The 24,573-nt window shown below is 33.5% G+C and overlaps 1 non-coding gene across 1 annotated transcript; it reads right to left on the reverse strand.

Moving 5' to 3' along the window:
• Positions 1–21,169: 21,169 nt before the first annotated feature.
• LOC135272616 (small nucleolar RNA SNORD38) lies at positions 21,170–21,238 on the reverse strand. Its single transcript, XR_010340633.1, has one exon. It is a non-coding gene; the product is annotated as a small nucleolar RNA SNORD38 (small nucleolar RNA).
• Between the last annotated feature and the right edge of the window lie 3,335 nt (positions 21,239–24,573).

The following is a 24,573-nucleotide window of genomic DNA, read 5'->3' on the forward strand; positions in this document are numbered from 1 at the left end:
AAATTCCAAGGGTTGGTGCAAAAAAATGTGGGGTGCAAAGGGGTTATAGATAAAAATATGCATTTTTGCAATAGACCTGAGGTTGTCTCAGTTCTTTCTCTTACTAGTTGTGGAGTTTATTTTTATCTTCAAACTGGAACAGTTTGTACTGTTAGTCTAGGTTAGATTGCAGTAATAACCCATAAACCTTCCAGGCTTAAAGAAAGAAAGGTTCTTTTTTCCTCAGGCTACATGTTTGTCATGAGTTGGCTGGGGATTTCCATACTATCTTTTCACTCTGTGATACAGTCTGATGATAGGGAAATCACTTTATCAAAAGTTGTAATGAGCTGCAGCAGAGAGGAAGATGTCCCATAAGTGAATACTTCAGTCCAGAAATGAAACATGTCACTTCCTCTTACAGTGCACTGACCGGTACTCATCATGGGACACCCCCTCAACCTTGGTGGCATCTAAAGCAGCATTCCTACCATGTTTCTGGAATCCAGAGCTTCAAAAATCCTAGGTGTAGCATGAAAGACTATCAAAGGTGTTATTGAGAATATACTAGTAATCTACATAAGTTTCTAACATAGTGTTTATAAAATATGGTAAATATTTGGAAACATTCTTCATTAGGTGCTTTAGTGAGTATACAATATTGATATTAGCAAGCAAAAGAGATAAACATCATTGTGAGTTGAAATATTTTATGCTTACTTTATAGTTCATGTTATGCTGTCTTTTTGATGAATATATTTTTTTAATGTAAAAAAAGTCACTTTTCCTTTTTAATTATTAAAAATGGCATTACCACGACTTGTCCTAATTGGCATAAGTTAGAAAGTTAGTTAGAAATTCAAAGGATTGGTGAGTTCCCAGACACTCCGGATATTTCTCAGATTTATTAAATCTGTCAAGAAAACATTGTCATATAACAATTTTAATTAATGATTTGATTGAAGAGTATCAAGCAATGTATTTTAGCCAATCTTTTAAAATTTTTTGAAATAAGTAGACCCTAAAACTAATTTTCTTTCTCCAGGATATGCAATTATTTGCTGGTGGAAGGGGAGAGTGGCCTCTTCCAGATCCTCTTACTTCATTGTTGATGGGAGAAACAGAATACCCACAAACATTTTTAGTTCTAAAAAGTTCCAAGCCTTCTAGAATACCCCACACAGCAACAGTATATGTAGTATTAGATTGGTGCAAAACTAATTGTGGTTTTGCCATTACTTTTATTAGTAAAATCTGCAATCACTTTTGCACCAACCTAATATTGTAGTTTTTATAATGATCATATATTTTCTGCTATATTTCAAAATATTTACAAGACCATGAAAAACATTGTTTAATTCCACTCATATTCACTGAAATATAGCAGAAAATATTACTTGATCTTTTTAAACTAGGGAATCACCACATATCAGGAAGTGAAGAAGTTTTGTCATGAGGAAAGTGACTCTGTGTTATCCTAATTTGAAACTTAAGATTTCTTAGCATTTTCTTGTTATAAAACGGATATGTACATTATAGTAATAATAATCTAAACTAAGTTTAAAAAGAAAATCAATAACCCATAGCTAACATTATACTTATTCATGAAAGACTGAATGCATCACCTCCAAAACCAACAACGAGGTAAGGTTGGTAGCTCTCATCACTCTTATTTAACTTGCACTAGAATTCCTAGACAGTTAATGAAGAAGAAAAAAGAAATAAAAGGCATTCAAATAAGACAGGAAATTATAAAATGCTTCCTATTTGCAGAAGACATTATAGTCTATATAGAAAAATCCAAGAAATCTACAAAGAAACAAAAACACAAACAAAAAACTGTTAGAACTAATAATGAGTTTAGTAAGGCCACATGAAACAAGATTAACATAAAAAAATAAATCACATTTCTATATAATAACATAAACACAAGGAAACCAAAATTGAAAATAATTTATTTTACAATCATCCAAAAAATGAAATAGATATTATATCTAACAAAACGTGTAGTATTTGTATGTTGAAAATTACAAAACACTGAAAAAAGAAAACAAAGAATATCTAAATAGACAAAGAGACATATCATTTTATGATTTAGAAAACTTAATACAATAAAGATGTTGATTCTTCCCCCAAATTAATCTACAGGTATAATGCAATTACTTTCAAAATCTCAACAATGAGTTTTGTAGATATTAATAAGCTTATTTAAAATTTATATGCAAAGACAAGAGAACTAGAATAGCTAAAGCAATTTTGAAAAAAAATGAATAAAGTGGTATGGATCTCCACTGGACTTTAAAGTTTACTATATGGCTGCAGCAATCAGACACAGAGTGGCACCAACAGAAGAATATATACATAGATCAATAGAGCTGAATACAGAAAATAGAAATAGACACACAAAAATACATGTTTAAGAGATCTTAAACATGATACCAGAAGCACAACTCATAAAAGAAAATGATTGATAAATTACACTTAAAATGAGATCACATTAAGAAGATGAAAAATACAAGCTACCAAGAGAGAGCATATGTCTGAAAAAAGATTCATATCTAGTATAAAGAAGTCTTAAAGTGTAACATACACAGACTTCATTTAGAAAATGGGCAAAAGATATTAGATCAATATTTCACCAAAGAAGATATATAGATAGAAATAAGTATGTAAAAAATGGTCAGCATCATTTACCATTAGGTTAAAGCAAATTAAAACCACAGTGAGATATTAGAACACAAATATTAGATCAGTTAAAAAAAAATACCTTGTCACAATACCAAATCTGGTAAGGATATGGAAAAACTGAATTTTCATTTCCTTTTTTCTTTTTTTTTTTAAGAGGTAGAGTCTTGTTATGTTGTCTATCCTGAACTCAAACTATTGGGCTCAAGTGATCTTCCCACATCCGCCTTTCCAGTGGCTGGACATACAGGTGCATGCTAGAGTGCAGCTATGGAAATTTTCTTGAAAAACTAACATACTGATCATTCATCCCAGCACTCCCATTCCTAGTCATTTGTCCCAGAGCAATGAAAACTTATATCTGCACAAAAATGTACACACAAGCACTTATAGCAGTTTTAATTGTAATAACCCAAGTTGCAAATAACCCTAATATCTTTCAAAATGTGATGAATCCATGCAATGGAATACTACTCAGTAATAAAAATTAAAATGAATGAACTATTAACACACTCAGAGAACATAGATGAATCTTAAGGAAATCATTTTGAGGAAAAATGCCAACTTCAACACATTACATACTGTACAACTTCACTGACATAATATTCTTGACATAATAAAACTGTAGAGAAGACAATCAGATTAGTAATGAAAGAGGGGAGAATGGCTGTAATTATGAAAAGATAGCTTAAGGGAAATTTTTGTGGCAATGAAATAGTTCTGTATCTTAATATCAGTGGTAGTTACACAATCCTACATATTTAATTAGCTGGCATAGAACTATACATGAGAACAAAAAAGAGTGTATGTAAAACTGACATAATCTGAAAAAGGTCTGGCAATTGTACCAATGAAAAGTTTTCTGATTTTAATACTATACCACAGTTATGTTAGATATTACCATTTGGGGAAACTAGTGAAGGGTACGTAGGACATCTCTTCTATTGTTGCATCTTCCATTGAATTTATAATTATTTAAAATAAAAAAAAAAACAAAACTAAAAGCACTAATAAGAAAAAAATTTACAAGTACTAATAACAAAACAAAATCAATGAGGCTAAGATAGAAGTATACAAGACTCATGCCAGGCAGTGTAGGCTGGCTAGAGGTGAATAGGGAATGTGACTCCAAGATACTTTGATACCAATGCAAAGAGAATAACATGAATAAGTATAATGCTTATAGCACCATAAGGTTAAATAAACTATGTAAAGCAAAATAACAATTCTGAGGCTAGACATAAATTTGTTCTCTTGAAAAAGAAATCAGGTCTGCAGCGTACATTTGGAAATAAATGTAATATTAACTCAGAAAACATAAGAAACTTCAAATAAGTATTCATTTGAAGGAGTATTATTGTTCATAATAATGATATTTACTATATAAAAAGTATATATTTTATTTCCTTTAGATGTTTTTATATTTCACAAAGGGTTTATGAATAAATTATGTCTCATTCATCGTATCAAAATGTGCCTTTAGAATGCACACTGCAGAGAAATTCAGAGTTCTTATATTTAGTAAATGGAAAAAATAGCAACCCATATTTTCTGGCCCTAACTTTACTACCTCTATTATATCTGGCTCTTAAAGGCATTCCATAGCTTTACAATGAATATTTTCATTGTAATAAAAGTGAAATTATTCAAATTAAATACTTGCAATGAATAATTTGCAATTCTTTACAATGAATATTTTTACTTGTACACATTCTTTGGGTTTGATCTGTAATATTTAGTTTGCAAAATATTAAGCATACACAGAAAAAGCATAATCTTTAATTCTTTAATGGAATCTAGAGTGAATTACTTTGTAACCAAAGAATGCTCACATATGAGAAACTTTATAGACTTATACATCTGCATCTGCAGTTTTGAATCCCCAAAAGTCTCAGAGTATAGCATAACATTTTATTTTATGAAAGTTAAATGATTTCTATAAAACATAAAAGTGAGCAACTTATGTTATTCTACTTAAGTGAATACATATGAAGGAACAACAGATGTGATCATAGGCAGTCACACCAAGGCAGAGAAAAGACATGAGTAAAATATTTAGAAAAGTTTGATCAATTCTAAAGCTATTCTTGTCACATGTTGTATCTATTTAACGTAGATAACAGAATAGATTACTTTATGAAGGCAATTAATTATTCACTAAAATATGGAATGAGTTAAAGTGATGAGATGTATTTTTGCATGAGAAACAGAAAGGAAAATACAGTGGCCAAGAAAATGCTCTTCTCCAGATTAGTTACTTCCCCTTGGTTGCTCTGTTTGAGTTCCTGCATGACATTTGACATTTTTTAATTTTTAATTTTCTCACATTACAATCTTAAACTTGTCCCCTTTGATAGAGTTTAGCAGAGTCAGATGTCACTGTCACAAAATAAGAAGATAATAATTCTTCAACTTTGGTTTGGATGAATGTCAAAGCAACCAACCTATCACCAGCCTTAAAAACTCAAATGCAGGACATCTTCAAAAAGCTCCACTTGTAGAAGACACAAACAGATGGAGAAACATTCCATGTTCATGGTTAGGAAGAATCAATATCATGAAAATGGCCATACTGCCCAAAGTAATTTACAGATTCAACGCTATCCCCATCAAGCTACCAATGACCTTCTTCACAGAACCGGATAAAACCACCTTAAACTTCATATGGAACCAAAAGAGAGCCCGCATAGCCAAGTCAATTCTAAGCAAAAAGAACAAAGCGGGAGGTATCACACTACCGGACATCAAACTATACTACAAGGCTACAGTAATCAAAACAGCATGGTACTGGTACCAAAACAGAGATATAGACCAATGGAACAGAACAGAGGCCTCGGAGGCAACACAACATATATACAACCATCCAATCTTTGACAAACCTGACAAAAACAAGCAATGGGGAAAGGATTCCCTGTTTAATAAGTGGTGTTGGGAAAACTGGCTAGCCATATGCAGAAAGCAGAAACTGGACCGCTTCCTGACACCTTACACTAAAATTAACTCCAGATGGATTAAAGACTTAAACATAAGACGTAACACCATAAAAACACTAGAAGAAAACCTAGGCAAAACCATTCAGGACATAGGCGTAGGCAAGGACTTCATGACCAAAACACCAAAAGCATTGGCAACAAAAGCCAAAATAGACAAATGGGACCTAATCAAACTCCCCAGCTTCTGCATGGCAAAAGAAACAGTCATTAGAGTGAATCAACAACCAACAGGATGGGAAAAAATTTTTGCAGCTTACCCATCTGACAAAGGGCTGATATCCAGAATTTACAACGAACTAAAACAGATTTGCAAGAAAAAAACAAACAAGCCCATTCAAAAGTGGGAGAGGGATATGAACAGATACTTTACAAAAGAAGACATACATGAGGCCAACAAACATATGAAAAAATGCTCATCATCACTGGTCATTAGAGAAATGCAAATCAAAACTACATTGAGATACCATCTCACGCCAGTTAGAATGGCGATCATTAAAAAATCTGGAGACAACAAATGCTGGAGAGGATGTGGAGAAATAGGAACACTTTTACACTGTTGGTGGGAGTGTAAATTAGTTCAACCATTGTGGAAGACAGTTCCTCAAGGACCTAGAAATAGAAATTCCATTTGACCCAGCAATCCCATTACTGGGTATATATCCAAAGGATTATAAATCGTTCTACTATAAGGACACATGCACATGAATGTTCATTGCAGCACAGTTTACAATAGCAAAGACCTGGAATCAACCCAAATGCCCATCGATGATAGACTGGACAGGGAAAATATGGCACATATACACCATGGAATATTATGCAGCCATCAAAAATGATGAGTTCGCTCCTTTGTAGGGACATGGATTAACCTGGAAACCATCATTCTCAGCAAACTGACACAAGAACACAAAATCAAGCACTGCATGTTCTCACTCATAGGTGGGTGTTGAACAACAAGAACACATGGACACAGGGAGGGGAGCACTACACACTGGGTCTGTTGGGGGGAAATAGGGGAGGGACATCACGGGGTGGGGAGTTGGGGAGAGATAGCATGGGGATAAATGCCAGAGATAGGTGAAGGGGAGGAAGGCAGCAAATCACACTGCCACGTATGCACCTATGCAACAATCTTGCATGTTCTTCACATGTACCCCAAAACCTAAAATGCAATTAAAAAAAAAGAAAAAAAAAAGCTCCACTTGTATGTTATAAAAAGACCATCTGTAGCATTTGATGAGTAAAATGATATTTTTGTCTGAAGAATTTTTTTCTATTTATATATTCCACAGTATGAATTTAATTAAGATGTAAAAATGCAATGACTCTTAAAATTTCAAGATTCATTTAGCCCAAAGAATTGTAAAATTATCACTATGTGAATATTTTATTTGTTTCAATCCCCAGGCCATTCTGCTGCTCTCCAAATGACTAGTTAATGAAAGCCACCAAAAATATTCATTCACAATTTATCTGTATATAATGACGAGCTTAATAGAACCAAGAACTAACATTTAAAATAAATATTAAAGGAGGATAACAAGTAGAGCTGGTGGATAAAGATTACTAGCCAAGATTCTGGCCACAGAAGTTAAGGTCACTCATATATTCTTCAGTTTATGGAAAGCAGGATTAGTAGCTGGAGAACATGGAGAAAGAAATATCTGGGTTTGTGTTGTGTCACTTGACATTTTCTTGCCATAAACATGGATCATTCAACTTACATCTCCAATTCTCAATTTCTTCAGCTATAAAAGCAGATAGTGAATAAGATGACTTTTATAGACATGTCATGAGATTTAGTGGCTTAATAGATATACAGTGTTTTATAAAATATCTAGCCCAAAATAATTAACTACTCAGTAAACCTTAGCTATTTGAATCCTGCATACTTCCCGGAAAATAGGGAAATGTGATTCCCTATAGACAATAAATACCCTCTGGTTAGTCCATTCCTGTTGACAAACAATCAATCAGATGACTTTTGGGAAAAAAATAATTGAGGAGAACAAAGTGATGATGATTTTATTCAGCAACTAACCTGTTCATATGCAAACACAAGTTTCTTCTTTCCAAAATGTGTGTTTATAGTTATATACCTACAGTGTCATTTTTTCTGTAAATTGGTGGTCAATGGGTAGAACTGACCATAGTATAAAGAATTAATGTTAACTTTACTAGACAGTAAGAATTATTTGAGCCCTATTCATATTGTGAAAATTAGTGCATGCTTTTTGAAGAAAATTTGAAGTGTATAAAGAAGGTAATTGGATTCATTCAGTGTAGTTTATAGCCTGCTGTTTTGCTTAACTTGACATTTTTTTATGAGTATTTGCCCATGTCATTAAATTATCAACAAAATGTTGATTTTTATGGCTGCATAATGAATATAATAAATTCTAAAAACTATTTACAAGTTGCTTAACCTCTTTGAATCTTAGTTTCCTTGTCTGCAGCATGGTGATGATAAAAATAGCTACCCCAAAGACTTATTGTGAAGAATAAATGAAGCAGTACTTGTGAAAAAGCAGTTGGTGAGCTGGAATGCACAATACAAATGTTAGTTATTATTTCTGGTAAACCAGTAAGAAGAAAGAGGAAAAAAAGTGACGGGGTAGATGGCAAAAAATAAACTTAAAAAACTTTGCCATTTGCTATTTTATATCTTTATAGCATGTTCCCCCTACTTCAAAAGAACTAAGCTGCATACTTTTTTCCTCATGAGTTAATTTTATTTCCATAGAATTGGAGTAAACCCTCCAAAAAGGATGGAAGTCAAGAGAAAAGTCACAGGATACAAGTAGGCAAAGAATAAGAAAGAAATTGAAAGATTTACTTCAAAGTGTGTCCCTTTTATGAGAATTAAAACAGTATTAAATTAGATTTATTCAAAAATTTAAAAAGATTTATTATTATAGTTAATTTATTGAATGCTTTTGAGTTGTGTTTTGCTTTAAAGAGCATAAAAAAGCAGAAGCTGTCCTTCATCCTTCTCTTACTCCTGAATTTCTTTGTCTTTTATTAAATTCAGTGTTCAAAAATGTTCATACTTATTTTGTGGGAATTATTTTCTAAATATCCTTCTAAAAGAGAATCTGTTACTCAAAAAAATCTCTGGATAGATCTTGTTATAGTAAATTATAGTAAGAAAATATAAGGATGGTTTTTGGCAAACTACTTCTTGGGAAGTTATCCTTCAGAATGTTGAAATATTAGTGCCACACATCCAGTTTTATTGATATATATCACCATCTGCTTTGTCTTGGCAAATTACTATATGATTAAAAACAATCCTTTCTACCATAATCTAATTAAATATATGTACTGGGATGAATAATAGAAGGCCTGAGTTTTAGTCAATTCTGCTACTAATTTGACAATAATATAGTAAGCTACTTAATCTTAGCCTGTTTCTTTTTGTTTTGTAAAATAAGTTGGATGAGAGTTATTTGACATTTTTCTAAATATCATAAAAATACTTTTTCTAATTGTACAATATGTAAATCCTGTGTTATATGATTTAAGTATAGCAGGTATTTGCTTATAAAGCTAGTCATATCCCTTACCATGTATACAAAGCCGTTTTTCAGTCCTCTGATTTAAAACGGATTTTATAACAAGGACTTTCTTCTCTAACTCTCTGTTTCCATCTCAAGTATACATCATTTTTTTGTTCTGATTTATGTTGTCCTCTTGAACTCTTCTAAATCTTGCCTGTGTTTTTTTATCACCATCCTTCTTTCTTTTTTCAATACTTCTTTAAAAAATAGAAAATATATTAAAATTATAAGCTAGAATTGGCTTCATTTACTGAAATTACATTTTTTTTCTTGATGATTACTTTTATAAACTGAACATTTCTCTGCAGATCTCAAAAGAGATCTCAAGATCTTTCTTCAAATTTTATCATGGTGAAAAATTTTTTAAAAAATTCCCACTTTTCTAAATATTTTAGAAGAGAAAATTAAAGGATAACATATCAACAGAGAAAATGATGTTGTGAACATCACATTGTTTACATTTCATTAGGGAAAATATGACTTATGGAAGGCAAATGTTCAGCAAACAATAAAACCCCACACACAGTTGATGAGTAAATGTATTTACAGAGTGGCTAATAGGTAGCTAACCAACTGCTTAACTGTGTGGTCCAGATGAGGACTGTAGGAGTTTAGAGCAGATAAAACCCATGTGATCCACTATGCTTCCAAAGATTTTTGTTTTAAACATTATGAGCTCCTGTGAAGAATGTTTGGTATGTTGGCCAGGGATCAAATCAGTCAACTACTTTGAAGGAAGTTATGCCTCCAAAATGGACTCTGTAACAAACACAGTGAACCCAGGATGGAGCAAAAATGGAGATAATGAGGCTCATTAAATGAGACCTCACTTACTGTTGGAATGAGCACTTGCACTGTAAGAACTTCCCTAAGGAGAAAAACGTAAGCCTGTTTGATTTAAAGAGCATCTGAAGAAGCATAGCATTTGAGCTCAGCTTCAATAACTTCTTCAGAGATACAAATCACTATAATTCAGTTTTATAACATTCTTTTGTATCTATTTCAAAATATTTTAATGTTTATTATATATTTAAATTAAATGTGTTGTAATTAATTTTTGGACAATGGTACCCCTAAAATGTCCTATGAGAGTTGCGATTTGGCTCACCCATTGCTTTACTTTTAGCCCTTGGCAATTGATGGGCACACACACATGCACACAAACAGAAATAAAACTACTCCTGGAGTGTTATACAATGATTTCATCTTGGAGTGCTTTAGAATTTATTTTAGCAGTAACAGATGTGTTGAGTTTTATTGAACAAGCAATCACTGATATTCAATTTCAATCACTGAGTGGAGAATTGCTCCCATTGTTCTTCTTCCCTATCCTTCAAGGTCATTTGTGCTCTACACAAAATAGCAGTAGTAACATTTATACAGACCAAGAGATTACTTAAGGATCCATCTTCTACCCTCTGATTCAAAACCTCCTCCTACCTGTATCTTCTTGTTTCTAACCAGATGGAATTTTTCTCTTTCTTTCTCTTGAAGTTGACAAATAACTCTGATATTCATCTCAAATGTTTGATATTAATCTCAGATGTTGGTTTTGGTTTTACTTCTGAATGTTGTAGCTTGGATCAACCATTTTGCTGAACTGTGTTATGGTACCCAGGCAAAACCAGTTAAGCAACTCCTCCCCAGCTGCACTCCCTCCGTAGCCCAAGGAAAGAGAGCTCAGGACTTCAGCTTGTCTAAAATAAAAGAGAGAATCTGTAAGGTGCGTTCCAGGACTGTGATTTACCTGGGAGTGCCCCACAGAGCCTGAAAAGGCAAAGAAAAAGCTGCTTCCCTTTTATTCCTGAGATCTAACAGCTATATGTAGTCCCTAAAGTGTTCCCAAAAAGTCATGTTGTAGCATGTCCCAGGAAAATTATGTGTGTGTATGTGTGTGTGTGTGTGTGTGTGTGTATGTATCTGTATCTATATGATATGATATATAAAATATATAACATATATGTTAATTATATTTATGACAAATAATCCCTGTAACATATTTGTAAAGATTTCTTCCCTTATTTTTTATTAATTTAAAAAAATCACACAGAATAATTTTAATATATTATATTACATATTTTGCTGAAATCTTGACGCTGGTTTAGAGAAAGAACTAATTTTAACTAATTAAATTTACATTTACATCTCTGCATTTTTCTCACAACAAATATTTGGTGCTTTCTTGCTATGCTTTTTACAAAACGTATCTTTTCTTGCCTCTTTATTTCTGGACAATATACCTCAGTAAAGCAGTAAAATGTATAAAAATTCTATTATTGTCTTGTTTCTTCTACAAGAAAATGGAAAACTCTGTCTCTACTTTTTTATTTTTATTCAACAAAATGTTTTCAAAAAAAAATTATGGAAATCAATAATTCAAACAATTATAATTTTCAGCTTGGTTTACTTCTCCTAGTTTTGAAAATCATCAAATAATTGTTTTCCATTCTTTTCACAATTAAATAAAGATTTAAAATATTCATAATTATAATTATTGATAGATTTTTTATACTCATATTCCGGTATGCTGAAAACATTTTTCTAAGATCCTTTTATTATCAATTTTAATTATCATTAGGGAAAGAAGAGAAATTCTTACTAAAATCATCATTGGCCTTAGAAAAAGGTACGTGAAACTGTCCGCTATTCTGAACTCATCTCCCTGGCATCCTCATAGGTAGGAATAGGATAAGAAAGGCTCCTAACTGAAAATCACTGGCTGATACACTCTCTTCTAGGTTCTAGAAAATATATTTCTGAAAGTCTATTGAAATGTCAAACTTAAAATATCCCAAATTGCACTCATTATCTCTCACCTCTGAGTATCCGTTTCCTCAAGTTTTGCTCATTCTATAACCGTTCTCTTTAAAACTACGATATACTATTTATTAGAAAGCCCTTGATTATCTTCGACTCCCATCACAGTTGTTTTTTATTCCTCAACATCAAATCAATACTAAAAGCTGTCAATTCAACCTCAAAATTATCCCTTAAAACTGACTTTTCCTATTATGTTGTACCAATGTCATCTTACTGAAACTTACCTATGTCTCACTTAGATTATTAGAATGCTTTAGTCATGAGACTCTCCTTCAACCTTCTATATTTCATGAAACTATTAGAATAATCTTCTCATAAAGTAGATCTTCATTTAATTATTTAGTCACTTGGCTCCTCTTTTATTTTTATTCAACAAATATTCACATAACACCTTATATGAGCTTTAATTTGATTTTGCTTTCCTTTTAAGGATGTCTATTAGCAAATGTGAGCCATATTTATATTTGACCTACTGCAAATGTGTAAATTCATTCTCAAATGCGTTTGTGGGCTGGCTAACTTCATTTTATATACCCTTCCTTGTTTTCTTTTTCTATTTGCTCTCATTATTGTCTTGTATTATGCATAATTTCATAATCCTGATTAAGTTATACCACAAGATTAAGCATATATAAATTCATCCATGCACATATCCACACCTCATCCTACTGGCTTCAAAAATCTTCATCAACTTTAAGATAAAGAATAAGCACTTTCATATGGACACATTAACTGGCCCCTACAATTCTTCAGCAACAAATCTCACCATCTTGTGTTCAATAACACTGATATCACCTGTAATCCCAGCACTTTGGGAGGCTGAGGCAGGCAGATCACTGGAGGTCAGGAGTTTGAGACCAGCCTGGCAAACATGGCAAAACTCTGTCTCTACTAAAAATACAAAAATTAGCCAGGCGTAGTGGTGGGTGCCTGTAATCCCAACTACTAGGGAGGCTGAGGCAGGAGAATCACTTGAACGCGGGAGGCGGAGGTTGCAGTGATCTGAGATCACCTCTGGATCACTATACTCAAACCTGGGCAACACAGCAAGACTCCACCTCACAAAAAAAAAAAAAGAAAGAAAGAAAGAAAGGAAAAAGAACAATGATATCCAAGAATTTATGAAATAAATCATAGCTTTTCAGCTTGGTACATCTTTATATTTATGTTGCTATTTTCAAACATGCTTCACTCTGAGAATCAAAATAATTTTATAACATGCAAATAAGAATTCTTTGTATAAAAGTTATAGGGTCAGGTAACTTTGTAAAAATGTTATATGCCACATTTTCTTTCTGAAGATTTTGACTGCACAATTGCTTCACATCAAGAATATCTCACTAACATATCCCCCTGTAAAACCAAAGACAAAAAGTCGGCTACACATGAAGACCCTGCACAAAGCCCTAGCCCTGGGAAAACATCCAGAAAAAAAGTCAATTGACTGCACTCCATGTACATTGCAGTTAAAAGGAGCACCTTCATGCAGAGATGAGAAAGAAACACTGCAAAATCTCTAGCAACTCAAATGACTAGAGTAGAGTGTCTTATGTCCTTCAAACGATTGTACTATGTCTTCAGCAAGGGTTCTTAACCAGGCTGAGTTGGCCAAAATGACAAAAATATTATCCAAAATATGGATAAAAATGAAGATCATGAGATTCATGGAAAAGGGCAAAACTCAATTCGTGGAAATTAAGAATCACAATAAAAGAATACAGGAGCTAACAGATGAAATAGCCAGCATAAAAAAGAACCTAACTGACCTGACTGCTGAAAAATATACTACAAGATTTTCACAATGCAACTGCAGGTATTAACAGCAGAATAGACAAAGTCGAGAAAAGCATCTCAGAACTTGAAGACTGACTCTCTGAAATAAGACAATCAGACGAAAATAAAGGAAAAAGAATGCAGAAACTCTGAGAAACATGGGATTATGTTAAAGTTTCTGAGAATTCTGCAATAAAGAAACCTTTTTACTTTTATTTAACTCAGCATTTGTCAAATATATCTTTTTTATCTGACGTCTAATTCTTCTTAAAAAACATTTTAATAAGTGCTGGCTCATATTATTTCCTTTACATGATTTTTTCCCCCAATCTAGAAAAATTCCTGGACATCCTTCACTGCCCAGCTTAAAGCGGCTTTCTCCATTATATCTCCTACAGAGCCCTAGTGTCATCATTACAGCATTTATCTAATCACGTTATATTATTATTTTAGCAAGTTGATTTCTTTCCCCTAGTTTTTGACTGGAAGGAAAGGAACATGCCTGAGTCATTAGCATGTATCAAAGTGCAGATACATAGACACATACTTTACATAATTAATGCATATAAATGAATAAATTTATGAATAACTCCATAAATGAATGGTGAGATATCATTAGGCCTTCTAGGATAATTATGGAACAATTATCAAAATATAATCAGAATCACTGGAATAGTCAAATTTCAATTTTTTTTTCTTTTTGAAATGGAGTTTTGCTTTTCTCACCCCAGCTGGAGTGCAGTGGTGCAATCTTGATTCATTGCAACCTCTGCCTCTTGAGTTCAAGAAATTCTCCTGCCTCAGCCTCCCAAGTAGCTGGGATTACAGGTGGACACCACCACATCTGGCTAATTTTTGTATTTTTAGTAGAGACAGGATTTCACCATCATGGCCAAGGTGGTCTTGAACTCCTGACCTAAGGTGATCCACCCTCCACAGGCTCCCAAAGTGTTGGGATTACAGGCGTGAGCCACCGCAATCAGCCCCCAGTTTTGTTCTTTGTACCAACATTGCAGATGACTGTGGCATATGTTAATTAAAAATAATCTTCACTTGTAACCTTAGAAAAATTATTCTCAATTTATAAACGATCACCTCTAGCCATGTCAAATGTTTTTTCTAAGCTTTTTCACTTTGATGAACTTTTTTTGTAATGCTTTATCACCAAGAAGCAGCAACAGAATCAACACTTTCTTCCATTCTTTTTTCTGGAAATTGAACACATTCCTTTTGACTTTATACCTTAAGTATACTTTTAGCTTTCATAACAGAGAAGGAAACATCTATGAAGTATTTGCTTAAACAGATGTTTTACATAAAGTACAGAAAAATATGATTACTCTAATAGTTTCTTAAGGATCTCATATGAACCTGAATTGGGCCCAGTACTTTTAAAAATTTAAATCTTCAGTTTGTTTTAATATTCTTATATAAACATTTACTGAATACCTCTTAGTACAAGTGAAGAAAAAAAGACCTAAAAATGAACATTAATTAAAATGCTGTGAAGATTCCTAGCAAAAGAGAAAACTAAAATGTATAATGAAATCAAGTATTCTTGTGGGGTCTTTTTCCCATTATAGTTCCCACGAAGTTACTCCCCAAAATATGCAAGCATAATTGTATTTTTTCTAGTCTGCAGACATGTACCTTAATAACCTATTGTTAAATTTTCAATTTAAGATATATTTCAGGAAAAAAAATGCAGTCTGATTAGTGAATGTAGTCAATTGTACTGATACTCATGAAAATAATTCTGTTTAAGTTTGAAGACTTTTTCAAAATAATTTCAGGATTTTCTTTTGAGAAATTAATATTTGCCACGTGGATTCTCAAAAATGCCACATTGTCCTTTAATGCAATGTGTGGCTGTTATCAATAGTACATGCATTTAATAACTTTGTGAAACATATTGCTATTTCTCTGTTACTATATTATCTGATTTTGAGTGAAAAGGCACTCTTATCTGTTTGTATCTTGCAGAATTCAAGTTACAACAGAGCTTTGCATGTAGAAAACAATAAACCTTTTGATTTAGCTATCTTTATGCCTCATTTAACTTTCTATCAAGTCACCTATGTGAAACATATCATATTCAACAGAAGAGTTATCCTGATTATGATGAAGAAAATAAATGATGTGATAAAAGGTTTAAATGGTTAAAAAACTCAAGAGCTAAGAAGCTAAATGTAGAAGATTCTGCATAAACAGCAAAGATCCCTGGATTCTTTCCAAATAGTCCAAGGGATTATTCTGACTAGAAACTCATAGTATTGGTTCAAACAAAAATGTGACTTACTTGTATATCTTTAATGTTATTGCATTTGTGATATGCCACTTATGAGCGATGGTAGCCAACACCCTCACAAGGAAGTCACAGACAAAGAAAGGAAAAAGTCACATTCCATTATACAAATACATGTCTTATTGGCCTGGTTCCTATAGCAATGTGGGTACACACTGAAGGAAGCTTGCAGAGGTCTGTGCCCCTAACCCAACTCCTGTTATTTTTTAACTGGTGCAGGGAACCACCTGCTGATGGCTGCAAGGTTATGGGAAGTCACTGGTGGTATTCATATCAGCGTACTTTAGGTTGCTAAATCTCTGATTCCAGCTCCTGTTCCTCTATTATGCAAGACAGGTGTGGTCAGTTTCCTTTGGTTTGGATTCATTGGTTCTTATTTACGAAAAACTCCCTGGTGTTTTCTCCAAAGAAAGGGTAGAAATTCAATAAAATTTTAGCTATTTAATTTGTTGTTAAGTGGCATGCGATGTCACAGTAAATTATATTATTGAATTCTTGAACTTCCCAGTTCCTTTTCTTTTCTTCAGATTATTTTATGTTAAGCCTGTACTCTGCAGAATAAAATTATTATGTATTTCACACTAGTAAGTGGATATACTCGTACAAATACATATTATATGCTCTGTTAGGCATACTATAAATTGTCTCTTCTAAGAAAGCACAAGAAAAATTTTCTTGCTATTTACTATTCAAAAATAATTGATATAAATTAAAAGTAACTGAGTTTAAATTCATTTTTGAGTGGGTTTTTTAAAAATACCAAGAGATTTAATAATTTCTGCAAAGATTTTATTAATGGTGATTAGAAACTTATGGTATTTTCCTTTTTTACAAATTCTCATTTTGTGTTTCCATGTCTTTATATTCTGCCTCTGTGCTTTTTCTATGGTCTTTCTTAATACTCTAATGCGTCATCTAATTTGAAACAGACTGCTGCTGTTTTCAACTATATTCAGTTTGTGGGTTAAATATATGAGATAGAAATAACTGTTCAAAATGTGAATTGCTAAGGCTAGACATTCCAACTAGGCCTTTGCACTCAGGAATGTGAGTGAGTCTGGGCAGAATTATAAGCCTGGGTTATTTTAAAGTAGTAATAATAAATGGGTGGGAATCCCGAATTTAGAAATTCATCTATTTAATTTATATGAAAGGTTGTGTTTGAAGAAGAGTGGACTTGGAGACTTTTGGATTAAATGAACCCATGCACAAACAGTTTCAGTGTATGACGTTAAGGCCAGACACACCAAAAGTACGTGATGCAGAAGGAAATGTGGCTTGATTTCCTCCATCCTTAACCAGCTGCTACTCTCTGGTGTCAGCCACTTTATTTTAGTTGGGAAGGAAACAGGAAATTAGAATGAATAAACACACACATTTGTTGAAGTAGGACTCTGAAACAGAAGTACATGCTGTGGTTGATAATAGCAAAACAATAGGTTTACAATTCCTGACCAGACAAACTCACATTTCTTATCTGAAAAGCCTACTTGGAATGTCTCCTACCAGTAACCCTGAAGGCACAATGATAGACATAGACAGAAGAACGGCTTCCACCGCTTTCACTATGGTGAAAGTTTCAGGTGACAGATTAATACCGTTGGCCACCTTCATAATTTGGGTGTAGCACCACAAGAGATATGCCCTTCACAAACCTATCATTTAAGGTGAAAAAAAATGGTCAAATAACAAAATTGAACTGGTGTGGTAACAAGAAGTCAAGGAAGTCCATTCAGTAGCATATGTATACATTCTAAACAGTAGTAAAGACATGAATATATGGTGGAATAACCAAGTAAACCACAGTGCAAAAAATTCTCAAAGCCATTTCTTCCACTGCTTCAAAGAACAAACTAGTTGTTAGGATACATGAAATAAATGGCAATGCTACAGTTACATGTTCTCTGACATCAGGGCAAACAAATATCCAAATGATGCTTCTCAAATCCAATTTATGTTGTAATACAATACGCAGAATAAAAACATACTGCAGTATGAAGCAAATCTGGGCCACTCAGGCTTATGTTATTCTACTTCAGAGAAACAAGAGAGTTTAAGGTCGAATATTTGGCCTAATAAATCAGTCTGTATTTCAAACTATATGCTGTGTGTCTTTTCAACCAAAGAGATTCGCCTTACTAAATTTAGATTCCTGGGGTAAGAAAAGGTAGATTGACTAACCCTGTCTCAGCTCTTCTCTTTTCCTCAGTTGCAGAGAAATTAAGTAATATGTCCAAGCTTATGCAGAGATGTGAGGATCTGACAGGAGAATTCAGGATATTTACTCCAAAATCTATATTCTTTCTCCCATCTCACTTATTCCTAAAGTTGTGATTCAATCCCAATTCAGCACTGACCAAACTAATGTAAATCACATCCTCTTTAGGGCTCCCCCATTAATCTCTCAGCTCTCACTAGACCAAGGATAGGCCAAATTATTAAATTTACTTATGATTGGCCACAAAAGCCCTATGTTGACATGTTGGCAGTCTGAAGTCTGGTTTTAAATTCTATGAATTTACTTATTCCTACAACTATAGCCCGTTAAATCTACTATGAGTCATAAAATCAAAGTGAACAAGCCATCCCATCTACCCTCAAAGAGTTCACAGACTAAGACTTTAAAAAACTATTAAAATTAGTTACCCTAATATAAAAACTATTTACAGAAAAGGTAAGGATAAAATCCCAAATAAAGCGAATGCTTAATGTAAAGCAGAAAAAGAGTAGTCAGTGAAAACCACTGGAAAGAAGTCTCCAGAAGAATGTAGAGAGACTGAGTCAGCTGCCACTCTTTCTGTTTCCTTTTCTCTATCTATAAAATAGAAGAATGTGAAAGCTCAGTGGATATGTCACATCCATGTGTTAACATAGACCCAGTGCCTTACAAAGTGATCAACACTGTATTTTTAGTTATTCCTATTCTATAAAATAATGTCCACATGATAACAGATTATTCAATATTATTATTACACAATAATTAGGAAATTGTATTAAACAAAATGCTTAGACCCTTGCCACAAATTTTATGTTAGCAAACAAAACAATCAGCCTGTCAATATATTATTTAAAAAATTATATGTGTGTGTATAAATATAAAATTAAGACTATTCCTAAGTGGCTATCTGTATTTTTTTCTTAAATAGTTCACAATTAATAGATTCTGAATTTTCAAGGAATTTTGTTCTATAGCTCTGAATTTCCCTTCCTAGTGTTGTAGAAACTCAAATACTGTACTTATTACTTGGGAGGTATATCTGGTCATAATACCTAATAATACCTCAATATCCCCTCATTTATCTTTCCACTATTTCCAGATAGCCAATGGCTCTGTACAATGAAAGAAGGATATTGGAGATTTGGACTCTATTCCCATTTCTGTTAATATTTGCCTAAAATCCTGGACAATCCTTGATTCAGGCCCTATATTTATGCCATAAGCAATAGCTGAAAGCAAGGTGCTTTGCTGGACATTAAGAGTTCAAAAACTGATAAGCTGTGGTACTATCATTTAATAAGTTGGCAGTATAGCAGGGGAGAAATATTAGCATAACAATAATACAACCTATATATTAAATGTGATAAAAGCTATATACATAAAATGTTACAATAACTTTTTAGGAGAAATATGACGTTCAGTGGCAGATACCTGGAAAAGTATGTTAGAGTACAAAATAGGAATACTTCTCTTCATTGCAAAATGCATTACTGAATTCTTTTAGTGATGACAGAGTTGTAGGTACTGCTATAGAAAGTAGAATATGATTGTTATTTTTAACGGCAATAACTCTAGAAAATTGTAGAAATTGCTATAAAATTTACTTTTGTTCTTTAAGCTTTTGGGAAGCACTGAACAATGAATGTTAGATATCATGAAATAGTGTCAATTTCATAGGCATTTAAGTATGTAATCTCCTGTATACCTTAGTATTTCACATTTAACAGCCTATAATTTTTGACCAAAGTATGCATATTTTCAAATTACAGCTTGTAAAATAACACTTCACCTATTTATGACAATATTAGGATACTCCAGCTAACTATATCCTAGACCAAATTTCTATGCCATTTTTGCCACTTGAAAATAAGGCAGCTACCTTTTCAGCCCTGAAAGCATACTTTCTTTTAAAGCTATAAAGCTTCTGTATTAATAGAATCCCAAACATTCCATAGTGCTGGCTCAACATGCTGAAATGTGAGTTCAGAAAGCCCATTTTGATCTAAACTGTTTACTCTGATTTTCAGCAGGGGATACTGAACAAGGGGCCACAGTTCAGTTCTTGAAACTGTGGTCCAGTTAAGGAACCGCAGTGAGGTTAACTGGCAACTTTCAGAATGCCGGGGAGACAGGGCAAAGGGTTGTTCCTGACATTTTTCACATGACTTTCTAAACAAAATGCTTCTATTAGAGTTTTTGAAAGGGGGTTTCAGCAGTTACAGAGTAAGATTCATGGGTGAGGAATCTGCTAGTAACATGGTGGAGAAATGCATTTGGGGAGAGGATCAAGAATGAGAAGGAAAAAGAAAGTGGGACAGATAAGAAGGATATAGACTAGCGAAAAATGATGACTACCATTTTTTATCAAAGTTTCTTGCTTAAGAGTTTACACAAAAATCCAAAAGCACCCTGTTAATAAAATAGGCTTTTTCAGATAGAAAAGAAAAAATATGTCGCTAACCAAAATATCAAATTTTACCTAAGAAAATAGCAATCATATTTCAATAGGAAAAGGTGCCACATTTAAAAAATAGGACAAGAGAACATTTGGTTAGCACAACACCAGTCTCTGGAAAAATTCTATTAACTATCCTTCAATAATACCTCCTTTTCATAGATTAGCAAATAGTCTTGAGTTAAAAATAAGAATTTAATTGTGTTTTCTGAGGAAGTTTGTACTGAAATGACTTTCCTATAAAAATAACTGATTCTTTGAACGGCAACAGGCATATGTACAGCAATCAGTTCTTCCCTTATGGAAACTGTCTATCTATCTCACTCACCACAAGGGAAGTTTCTTATTTTTATTTTTAATTAAAAAACAATTTTTTTTCCGCTGTCTCCTCAGACACACTTTATCGTCACTTAATGTCAGTAACAGAACTGGACAAAGTTTTCATCACTGAGGGGAAGTTTCTTTAGAGAAGATCCTGTACCTAATCCACTTTAGATACCTGGCATTTACCATGATATCCAGTACATATCATGGACGTACGTCATTAAGTTGGACAAATGAAATTGAAATGTCCATACTGGAGCAGAACTTTTTCCTATGCAATAGCCACCAATAATGAACGTGAAAATCAACACCTTATCTGAAATACAGAGGAGTCACAGCTTAAATATAGCCCTTCGAGGCTCTTTCTGGAGAATGTCTTTCTTCTCAGTTATATCACAAGTCATGAAATTCAGCTTGAGCAAAATCACAATTGAAACATGTTCCCTGCTAATTTAACCATGGAAAGAAAACTTGGCAATGGAGTTTTAGAAAGCAAAGGCTCTTTTACCTACCTGATCAATATAGCATTATCAGTTGACAGACTTATTTCCACATGGTTATTAACTTACTCAAGCAAATGAAAATTTCATGAATACCTAGAAGTCATGGCAGATGTTAACAGTTTGACAAAGATATTTAAAATGTATTATGTTCCAGTTTCTTGTTTCTTATTACAAACTGTTTTCGCTTTACTGACATTAACTGCAGAAATTGTCATGATTTTTTCTCTTGGCTGTTTGAATTGGTATCCACTACAAAATAGCTTATTACTTCCAGTTTTTGCCAACTTTGATAAGGTGAAAATATTTACTTGGCGTAAGTGGGGTGGAACAGAATAAGTATCTTTATGCTGTATTTGTCTAGAAATAGAATTGCTCAAACAGGACAAAAATGAATTTAGAATCATATTATAAAGTGTTCTATATTAAATTATTAATAGTTAACCTTTATCTTGTGATCTCTGGTATAAGAAGGAAGTGGATATTATCTTTGTCTTTTAAAGTAAATATAAGATACACATTTAGTCAAGTCTAATCAAGACAAAGAAGTATTATTTTCTAAATTATTTTGCTTTTCTTTTCCTTAGTTTCTTTCTTTTTCTTTTCTTTCTTTTTTTTTTTCTTTTCTTTTTTTTTTTTTTTTTGAGACAGGGTCTCACTCTGTCACCCAGACCAGAGTGCAGTGGTGTAATCTCGGCTCACTGCTGCCTCCGCCTCCCAGGCTCAAACGATTCTCCTGCCTCAGCCTCCTCAGTAGCTGGGACTACAGGCATGTGCCACTACCACCCAGCTAATTTATTTTTTCTTTTTCTTTAGTAGAGATGGGGTTTCACTATGTTGTCCAGGCTGGTCTCGAACGCCTGACCTCAAATGACCCACCCCTCTTGGCCTCCCAAAGTGCTGGGATCACAGGTGTGAAGCTCTATGCCCAGTTCCCTTGGTTTCTTATGTTCGTGCACAATCTCTGAGACAGGCAAGGTTAAGGGTTGAAGATGGAGCAAAGGAATCAGGGTTTGAATACATTTGAGCAAACATACAGTGAATACTTCTGAGCATCTAATGTGGATAATCACAGGGGACATAGCTTTTAATAAAAATCAACCCCATTGCCTAAAGTTTAAAATGAAAAACATTTTCTGTCAAATGTTCTAGCTTCAGATTTTCATATTACCTCTTATAGGCTGGTGTAATTAAAATCAAGGAGATCATAAGCCTTCAACATGGATATAACATCTCTTCAATTGATAACTTCCAGTTACTAGCAATCCTTATCCAATAGAAAGGCTTCACAAAATGAAACTAAGGTTGTGGTCTTGGGTTCTTGAATTGAACAGAGATTGTACAAACAAATAATAGCAACACTATCTTTTTCAAGAAACTGAGATTTGAGTTAAATTTCTAGAAGTATATATTTCTATTTATTGAATGGAAAACAAACCAAACTAATAAAGTGTGTCCATTATTGTGTAAAAGAACAAGTAATCAAGTACTCCTAAAGGTAGCTCTGCTATAATTGGTATTTACCTTTTTACATGTTTACTTCTAATGTTATAGCCATTTATTATGCAATTAGATACAATCTATAATGAGTTTTTTTAAATATTTCCTAGGCGAAAAAAGCTCTTTATTATTTTCCTCATGATCTTTGCCTCCTGTGTTCACACCTTTGTATGATTTCCTTCCCTGTAGTGTGCACAAAACCTGGCTGCTTCTAATCCACTAAATCAGCAAAGCTTATGGAATGCCACTCTTGTGATTACCTCACAATATGGAAGACTCTGTCTTGATAGGAGACTCTCTCCAGAGATTCTTTTGCTTCCTTGATGAAATATGAGATTGTGCAGAAAATGTTCATGTGGCAAGGAACTTAGGTGGCTTCTAGGGACTTCGAGAGGCCTCCAGTTGCTGAAGAGGGGGGTTGTAGCTGACAACCAGAAAGAAGGCTAAGATTGCAGACTCACAACCAGGAAATGAATTCTGCAAGCAACATGAATGAGCTTAGAAGTAGATTCTTCCCTTGAAACCTCCAAGTGAAATTCCAGATTGAAGTCTTGGGGAATCCTTTGAAGAAGTCTCAGCTAAGCTGTGTCTGGGCTATTGACTCACAGACATTTTGAGATAATAAATGCATGTTGTTATAAGCTGCTAAATTTGTAGAAATTTAATATGTATCTATAGATAACTAATTAACCAATTATTCTGCAATAACTTTCTTAAAGCCTAAGTAAGTAATTTCTATAGAGGAGGCAATAATCTGTTTTTACATTCAACAAATATTTATTTAGCGACAATACTGTTCTAGTTACTAGGGACATGGTAATAAATATAAAAGACAAAATTCATAAGCCCTAATGGGAGACATGTTAATGATATTTAAAATTGTCATAGAATAATTACATAATTACAAGTGTAAATAATTACATAATTACAAGTGTAAATAATTACATAATTACAAGTATTAAGTGAACAACAGATGATCAGCCTGCTTTGGGGGAATGAGGAAAAAGCTATCTCAGTGGTGTGCTGGTGGGTGTTTAACAATGGGCTCTTGGCAGCAGGAAGGGAAGTGAGTCCTCCTGTGTTGCATTCGCTTGTTTCTGTGACATAACTACTCCACAAGGGTCAATTTTAAGACACTAATATGATATAACTAATGTGATATCATTGAACGCAGAGTTGGAAAGAAAAGAACACAATCAATTTTTGCAACTTGATGCAGACCGGCCCGCACACCACTAGGCTTCTCTAGATATGCTACAGTGAAACTGAGAGCAGACAGATGACTCTAACTCAACTAACAGCAATGGCAATGAAAGCTTTCCAGTAGAGCAGGCAAAATATCACAGGTCCTGAACCAAGAAGAGTTTTCTTGCTTGAAGAACCAAAAGAAGTAGAATGTGACTGAAATTTAACGGCTAAAGGAACAGAAATTCAAAGGGAAGAAGAGCAAATCAGGAAGATGGT

The sequence above is a fragment of the Aotus nancymaae genome, unplaced genomic scaffold, assembly GCF_030222135.1.
Source record: "Aotus nancymaae isolate 86718 unplaced genomic scaffold, 86718_ANA_hifiasm-v0.15.2.pri h1tg000117l, whole genome shotgun sequence".
NCBI lineage: Eukaryota > Metazoa > Chordata > Mammalia > Primates > Aotidae > Aotus > Aotus nancymaae.